The sequence below is a fragment of the Cnephaeus nilssonii genome, assembly GCF_951640355.1.
Source record: "Cnephaeus nilssonii genome assembly, chromosome: 13".
NCBI lineage: Eukaryota > Metazoa > Chordata > Mammalia > Chiroptera > Vespertilionidae > Cnephaeus > Cnephaeus nilssonii.
Window position 1 is genome coordinate 12438243 of NC_137084.1, and position 9493 is coordinate 12447735.

The following is a 9493-nucleotide window of genomic DNA, read 5'->3' on the forward strand; positions in this document are numbered from 1 at the left end:
AACTGCTCTTTCACTGGTCTACTGCCTTCTCTCTGCACAAGGCTTTATCCTGCACCCAGATTAATCTTCCCAAATTATGACTCTGACTATAACTCGTACAAATGCTTCCCAAATCTTCAATATCTAGAAGATTCGGGATGATTTTGTTATCTTTACATTCAAGTCCTCCTAGATATTGTTGAAATACCTTTTCAACAGCATCTTCAAATTGCAATCAAACACAGATACCAAACTGGGGCCAAAGCCCCCTTAGCTTTCCAACATTAGTGATATTCTCACAATATAGTCTCTAAAATGTCCTCACTAATCTCTTCTGCCTGTGAAAACTCTACCCATTAATCTCATGCATGCATCTTTTCGTTAACATATTCCTTTTTAAAAAAATGTATATCTTACCTTAGTTGAATATGCATAATCCTTTGTTAGTTATTTGCCCATTCCCAATTAGGCAAAAAAAATACTTTGCTTTAGCCATATTTGTGTCCTTATTGGCATCTTGCATGGCTTATCCTACATAGTAAGCACTCATTACATGCATGAGAAAATAAGTTGAAGCCAGAAATATGAACAAGGATATGATTAAATATTTCCAAAAGTCAACTTATGGTTTCAAATTTTTTAAAGTTTCACTTTCTATAACAGTTTTTTACCCTATTCTATAAATTCTAATATATATATATATATATATATATATTTACCAGGAAGGTAAAATATATTACAATTCAGTTAATCAAATATTTAAAACAAATTTGTGATATAAAAATTATCTAAGTTTTTTTTTAAATTACATGTATTTTTTTAAAAGTATATTTTATTGATTTTTTTACAGAGAGGAAAGGAGAGGGACAGAGAGCTAGAAACATCGATGAGAGAGAAACATCAACCAGCTGCCTCTTGCACACCCCCTACCGGGGATGTGCCCGCAACCAATGTACATGCCCTTGACTGGAATCGAACCTGGGACCTTTCAGTCCGCAGACCGACGCTCTATCCACTGAGCCAAACTGGTTTCGGCAATCTAAGTTTTTTGAATAAAAGTACATTAAATAACAAGATCAACCCTAAGTCTCAAAATAGGTGTTAAATTTGAAATAGTGATATACATGAATGTTTTGGTGAGTTACCTAAAACTACTATAATAGTATATGAAAATATATGTTAGTTACACACTTGACAAATGAGAGTATTACTACTATTTCTGTGATTCATAGATAATAAATTATTCGTTGGTTGCTGACATTGATAGCCAAAATATATTAAAGAAATACTGTTTCCGTTACAAATTAATGAAAACAACGATATATACGTGGCATCTAATTTCATGGGCCCCCTTTCTGTACTTGGAAGACCTTGCAATCTTAAATCCTCTCAAGGTCTTCTCAATCTCATAACACTGCCATCACTTCTCTGTCACAGCACTTATATATAGTGAAGTCAACTTAAAGCAAACTTGACATATTTTTAAGAATCTTAGCATTTTTTCAATGCCATCTGAGACAACCTGAGTCACCCTAAAATGTTTCAAAACAAAAGGTGTGGTTCAAATATCTAAAATCAACAAATAATAACTCCATCTTAAATAAAATAATTCCATAATATTTCTTTCACATTTGAAAAAACTCTATTTGCAAATAAGGTCACATTCTGAGCTTCTAGATAGACCTAAGTTTTAGGGAACTCCATTTAACCTACTACAAGTAGTGAAACAATGTTTTTCCATGGGCTACTTTGTCCTAAAGTAGCCACAAGTAGAAGCTCAGGAAGACTGTCTCTGATATAAAAATAAGAGTAATGACAGCTGGTCTTATTTTAGGAAACCCTAAAAAGAAGAACTGGAGTAAAAGACACAGAGAGAAAAGTCATGTACAGACGGAGGCAGAGCCTGAAGTGATACAGATACATGCCAGGGAGCACCAAGAATTGCTGGAAGCTACCAGAAGCTAGCAAGAATAAAGGAATGATTCTTCCCTACAGCACTGCCAACACCTTGATTTTGGACTTATCATCTCCATATGTAAGAGTACAAATTCCTATTGTTTTAAGCCACTTATTTGTGGTAATTTGTTACAATAGCACTAGGAAACAAATACATTATCCAATGTTTCACAGAAATTCCATATTCAAGAGTCATGGACAATCATCTCTAATTCTTTTATCCCATTTTTTTAAAGAAAAGCTAAAAAACCCAAGTATTAGTAACACAAATGTTTTACACCAAACTTACATAATTTTTAATAAAGCGTATAAGCACAATGGATAAAAGCTTGGGCTGTGCAGTCTAATAGAACTCGAGTTGAATTCCAATTCCAACCTCTCATTATCTGAGTCTTTGCGTAAGACAGTTAACATCTTTAAGCCTCAACTCTTCATGAGCAAAACTGACAAATAACAATAGCTATCTCAAAAAGTTCCCGTGGAAATTAAAAGAGATAATGTTATAAAGTGCCTCTTGGTTACTGGTACATAATAGGCACTCTACGATGTGAGTTGCTATTAATGTTATTTTGGCTTTTACAATATAATTACGACTACATATTATTGTCTTCCAGGGCAGGAATTAACTTTTCTCTTGCAAAGTTCCTTCTGTCCCATTAAATTAGAACCTCCACTAGTAATTTCCCTTCCCTTTGTTGGGGAAAACACTACTTGCCATAGGCTGGAAATGGATTTATTTTGCTGATAAGATGGCAAAGGTGTCTGTTATTCAGTCTCCTCTAGGCAATATGATATTAACAATCCATTCCCCGCCCCCACCTTGAACCTCTGAGGTTTAAACCACCAACTGTTTATTTTTCACTCCTCCCACATGACTTCTTGGGAACAGCTAGTAGCTCTCTTCCACACCTCCCACCCTCAGGGACCCAGGCTGACCCACAGTTACCACCTGACGGAAGAGGGTAAGGAGTACTCCTTTAAGAAATGACATATAACACTCCTTACATGCCACTGGCTAAAGAAATCACAGTGCTATATCTAAATTCACAGGGACAGAAATGTGCAGTTTTACCATATGCCTAAAAGCAAATGTATTTGGTGAACACGCCTGATGACGACCACAGTGGAACACGCAATGGTCCCTGCGTTTTACTGGACAAGTGTAAAGCCTTAGAGTTTGCGCCTGTCCTCCAGGGAGTAAGTTTACATGAACAGCCCCTACCTCCGCAAGGGAAGTCCCGCAGGTTTGTCTACGGGCTCTGCCTTTGCCCAAGTAGCTCAGCTTAGAAGAGAGAGAATTCAAGTTTGAAGGTCTGTTATCTAATTCAGCTTTATAAATAATGAAGCATATGTTTTAATTCTTATCTAACTTCAAAGTCTATTTCTCCATTTAAAAAAAAATCTGATGGCAAAGAGAATAATGATTAATAAGTGGGATTCCTAAGGGCACACATCATTCTGTACTTTTTTTTTGGTCAAAAATTTATAACTTGAATATAATCATGAGAAAGCATCAGGCCCAAATTGAGGTCATTTTACAAAATGTGTGGCCAGTCAGAAATATAGAGGTCATAAAAGACAAAGAAAGAATGAGAAAGTCTCTGGGATTGAAAAAGAAACAAAGAATATCTGAAAAGTAAATGGAATGTGGGATCATGAACTGGATCCACATTCAAAAAATATTTACTTGGATAATTGACAACATTTGAAATATTATTGCATACATGTTAATTTCATATTTTTTTATGATCATGTTCACATAAAATTATACCCTTTGGAAAATCTGGGTAAATAATATATGACAATCCCTTGCTCTAACTTCGTCTTATTTTATGAAATTATTTCAAAATAAAAAGTCAAAAATAAATTTAAAAAGAGAGCACAACAATTTTAAGATGCAAAAACCTGGGCAGAGCCACTCCCAATTTCCTTGTCCAAATCTTTGTCTTTCCAGAATCATTGTGTTCATTTATTCAAAGTATTAACCAGCCCCCCTGCCCCCACCAAAATATCCAAAGGGGGAAAAATGTATTCTGTTTTATTACTTTACAATATAAGTATACTATTTAAAATTGCAATTTTGTCTTTGTGAATCCAAAGGAAAAACGTTTTCATTATGATGCCATTTAATCACTATATTTGCAAGTATTTGCTTCAAACCCAGTGACAGGTTCTATACTGGGTGAAGCAGTCAATAATTAGAAAACCAAAGTTACAGTGAGATTACTCAAACATTTGTGTAATCAGAAGTAGTTTTTCTAGAGGGAAGATTGCCCTACTGGTGACTGCTTTGTTCACCTCTCACCCAGCTGCTCAGTGCGATTCTTCCTTCCTTCTTACCACGTTTCAAAGGAAACATAGTCATGTAGTCAAACGCAGGTGATTCCACTAACAGTGTTTCCCCCCTATGTCCAATAACCACTAACCTTAGTCTTCAATATCTCTTGCCAGAACGTGTTCCTTTTGTGTAGCCTTTTTGCCTACATGAACAGACCCACACACCCCACAAACACACACACACACCACACACTCACCCACTGCTTATCTAAACTATGCATGTAGTTAAAATCAAGCAAGTAAAAAAAAGTCTACAATGCATTAGAAAAAGAAAAAGAAAAAAGATTGAAACCTCTTACGGCTCAAAGCTCTGCATAACCTTGGTCCTTTTCCAGCCTTCTCACTTTTTACCTCCTACAAGAATCCAACTTGTACTTGCCATTGTAGAATTGCTCTCCACTGGCATGCCTCTGCCGGGTGCTGATCCCGCTGGCCCAAAACTCAGCCACTCCATTGGCATCAATTCCTACCATTATCCTGGAGACGTTCACATCCCTACTGGTAGCCCAGTTTTCCTTTCTGAGATCCAGACCATGTTTTCAAATGTTTAACTGCTTTTTCAGTTTGATGTCTCAGGGTGCTTTTAATTTAAACAGACCCCAATGGGTTCTTCTACCTTCCCTGACATCCACACCCGCTCCTTGTTCTTTGTTCTCTAAATCAGGGAACATTGCAGTAATCTCCCCAATTTCATCATTAATTTTCCTTTCCCTTGTACGCCTAGAATATATCCAATGCTATATCTTGTTGAATTGAAGACTTGATAATCTCTTGAATCCATCCTTCCCTTTACATCCCATACTAATGCCCAAAATGGCCAGCATTTTATCTTTACTTATTCTTACTTGTGCATTTTCTCCAGGCTTATCTGTCCCTCTCAGTCGGGGTCAGAAGCCTTTCCTGTGTCCTTTTCTAATGTAGATATTAACATCCCCCCACTAGACCATTCTTCTGCATGTTTTACAATTGTATCTCTAATATTCATTGCTATTTTGTCATTGTTTTTTTTTTAAATATGTAAAGCACAGGTAAAAATTAAAAGTGACTATTCTGTTGTCCATGATAAAATATATAAAAGTGAGTTGTATGACACAAAGATTACTTTATAAGAAATCAAAAACCAATGGTTTAACTAATTGACTTATGCAATTTTAGAATATAATAGAGGTAAGAAACTGGAATCTGGATTTGCATGTATATGTAGTCATTTAGCTCTTCAGCTCCACAAAGCCCAAACTGGACTGGCTGGTTGGTTAAGACTTTCTCCTATTCTGGACATATTTGACACATCAAAAGATCTACATCAAAGAATCTACATCAAAGAATCCTGAGGATAAAATACATTTTTTTCACCTAGATAAAACCTAAAAGGCTCCGTGAGATATTTATTTATTATTGGACCCCAATTCCAAGATCAAACATATGTCCCAAACTCAGCCAGATACCAATCTAAAGTAGGTATCAACTGAGAGGCAAGCAGATGAAACCAGTCAAATGCCAGGACTTAAAAACTTTCAGCCTTAAGACCTGAGGTTGTTGAAGAACTTTCCATTCACTTCATCATAAACACTGCAGCAGCCTCCTCATGTAAGCTCCCTGCTGTCAACCGCACAGGGGAATGTAAGCAGAAGTTTTATAATCAATAAAAGAAAAACAACAAAAATTGAAGTCATTACAGTGAATAATCAACAACCCCATTGAAAAATCTATTACATATTAGAATACCTCTCCTGTTTCTTTGTCCTAAGTTTTTATCCCTAAGGCTTTGTATTTGTAATGGCATAATGTGCTGTCCTCCTTTAAAAAGATAAATGCTTCCCTCCATGAACACAGGTAGAAAGAATATTTACTGTTTCTTCAACTTCTTATCATTTGGTTACCTGTTAGTTGTTCACAGGTCTTCTTCCTTCAGCTTCATGATCCTAGAAAGCAGATAAGCTGTTCCTTTCTTCTTTATGCCCAAAACAATTAGGCCTTAATGAATCGACTTGCTGAACAGGTTCATGAAATTTCTGTACTTTAAACTTTATTCTACCGGAAGTCTTCCCCCTGTAAAGAGAAACATTCCTCCTGCCAGGAGCTCTCAACTTTGGCTGAAAAATTAAAAGCACCTGGAAAGCAATTCAAAAATCCCATTGGCTCTTCCCTAAGCCAATTAAAGCAGAGGAAGACACGGGGATCAAAGATCAGCACGTGTAAAACTTATCTTGGAGTGTTTTTAAACTTCAAATTTCTGGGAGAATTTGATTTATTGTGCCCAGGTGGAGCATTGAAACCTACATTTTAAGGAGTATTCTAGGTTGTAATTGTTAGAGGTCACGAGTAAATGGCCGTGGTGGATGTAGTCTCTCTATAATGTAACTGTGTAGCCAAACCTGGATTCAACACTCTATTCCAAAGGTTAATGAGGTTTGAAGATGTCTTCATAATAGCTGTGTACTAATTACATTGGGGAAAGAAGAATCCACTCCAAAAAGAATGTATTTTAAGTTGAAAATAATGCCTTTTAACAAGCCTTTATTGTCACCACTATGTTAAGAATTGATAACTGGACTTGGCAATACTAAATCCAATAATAATTATTTCATTCTTTGAGAGTGATTTGTTTTATGGTTGTTCTATTCTAAACCCCTTGAAATTATAAATGGTTAGAAGCATGGAATACAGAGTTACACATGCATTTTAGTCCCGACTCTGTCCCGTCATGATATAATGATGATCTAGTCAAGGACATATAACATACATGAAGGTGGTCCAATAAGATTATAATGGAACTGAAAAATCCTTATGGCCTAGTGACATCATAGCCATTGCAAAGTCATAGTGTGAGGCATTACTCTTTTGTGCCCGTTTTAGTCTAACAATAGTAGTGATGCTATTGGTGCAAAATGCCTAGGAGAACTCACATGGGCCTCATGGAACTTCCCACAGACATCGACCCTTTCTAAATTAATGTTGCAACTGGACCAACCCTTATGGTTCCTATTACAATTGCAAAAGCCATTAGGAAACGTTGAAGAAAAATAAGTCTATAATTTACAGGTTCTGGAGTTACCACTAAGGTAGCAGGAGTGGTAGGGCACAGGGCCTGGATTCTGCTTTTCTTGGGGTCTATCTTAGGGGTCTAGGTTTTTAAGGGCTTACTCATTATTGGCTTCCTCTACCCATCCTCACCGCTGGTGTAGACAAGTTTACTATGCGGCCAGTCATAATAGTATAACGCATAAGTTGCAATAGTAGGCTATATCATCTGGTTTGTGTAAGTTCACTCTATGATGTTCATGCAACCACAAAATAACTTAATGATACATTGATCAGGACATATCCTGTAGCTAAGTGATGCATGACTGTCCTTTTCTAATTCCACTTAAGGATGTGCCCACATTGTCTGCTCCTCTGTAAAGTGTGGATACAAATACATAGATAGGGTAATCTGGGGTCATTTAAGTGAATTGCTTAGTATAGAACATAGCAAGCACTCTATGTATGATTTCTTTTTTCCAAAAGCTACCATTTTTTATAATACTGGGCATTTTATAGCTATTTATTAAATAATTATTAATTGCACAATAGCAACCCTCCCCCAAACAAACAAACAAACAAAAACAAATCACTAACATTTTTAAAATGTCTACTGGGCATACAGTACTGTGTTAATGTTTTGCAACCATTGTCTTATTTATATCTTACAACAAACTCATAGAAGAACAGGCTGATAAGGAACTTGACAAGGGTCACAGAGTCTTAATAAAAGAAAGAGCTGAGATTTGAACCGATGGCTGACCTCAATATCAGTGTTCTTTCCATTATACGATAGAGTACTACCCTTGAGAGGAGTCTGTACTATGGTCCCATGGATTTAGAGGCCCTGCCTGGCTTTTTTGCTGTGCCTTCCCATGGAGTGAGGAAACCACAGGGTCAAGAGAACATGCCCATCAGGGCCTGTACCCACATTTTAACCCACAATTCAGGACCCCAAATTTCAAACTCAAACATTCCTGGGCCAATTTAATGCAGACTATGGCATACCCGAAAGCCTAACAGATGGCAAGAGGCCCTGCAGTAGATGTGGGGGTTCATTGTCTTGATGATCTCTGGAAGAGCTGAAAGCAGCAGAGAAGTTGGAGAAGGTGATGGGGTTTCATTATGACACTCCCTGAGCAACAGCAATCTGCCAGTCCAAGAAAGTCAAATTCACACCTGCCTTCTGGGCTGGAATAAAGGCATACTTGTCAATATGGGCGATGGAATATATTTTATTAGCTTAATTTACAACTTTAACTATTTAAATATATGATATGTGGCCTTCCATTAGTGTTATTACCCCGAACTCCACAGATGTTGTGGTGGGTGCACCTGCAAATAAATCTAGCTTGCTTATTTGGCTCAAGGGATGAAATTATTTAGCTCAGATATAGCTCAGAAGTAAGATCATAAGCAATATATATGTATATATGATGATTACCCTACCTACTCAAAAAAATAATTTGAAGTGATTTATATCGCAAGACCAGAGGAAATTAGACAAGCAAAATAGAAAAGTTTTCAACCACAAACAAAGAAGGAAAGAAATATGAAAATGGAGGATGATAGATCTGATAAATAGCAATAAAGGGCACATACAACTAAGTAGACTCTGTCTATTGATACTGAGAATATTGCTTATCTAAGTCACACAGTTCCTACAGTCCTGAGAAGTGTATTAAGAGGAAATCTTACCACCCAGTGGATACTACCTAGAGTTGAAGCCACATACATGGCTTTATTAGCATAACTGGATGTGCAATTCTTTCTACCTGAAATGTATCGAGAGCAAAAGGAAGGGCCAGCAACAAGAAATGCTCTCTGGTAAACTCCGTGCCTAAGAAGGCTTTTCCGCTCTTTAAAATTATCTTTCCTTCAATATGCACAGGTGGAAGGACACACTGCTAGATTCCTAACCAGGAAATAGAGGAGGACATTCTACCTCTAAAGGCAACTGAAAAATTGTCCAACATTACATATAGGGTGTCTCCCCAAAATGTATAAACATTTTTTTGCTGATAGCTCAATTGATGTTTCATTCTTTTCATATTTAACCCATTAGAATGAATAATTATTCAAAACGTATATGCATATTTTTGGGACACCTTGTATAGGTCTCTGATATTTTGTTGAACAAATTACATATTAAAGTTTTGACCATATTTTTAAATAACTTTTTTTTTCTATATAAGTAAAA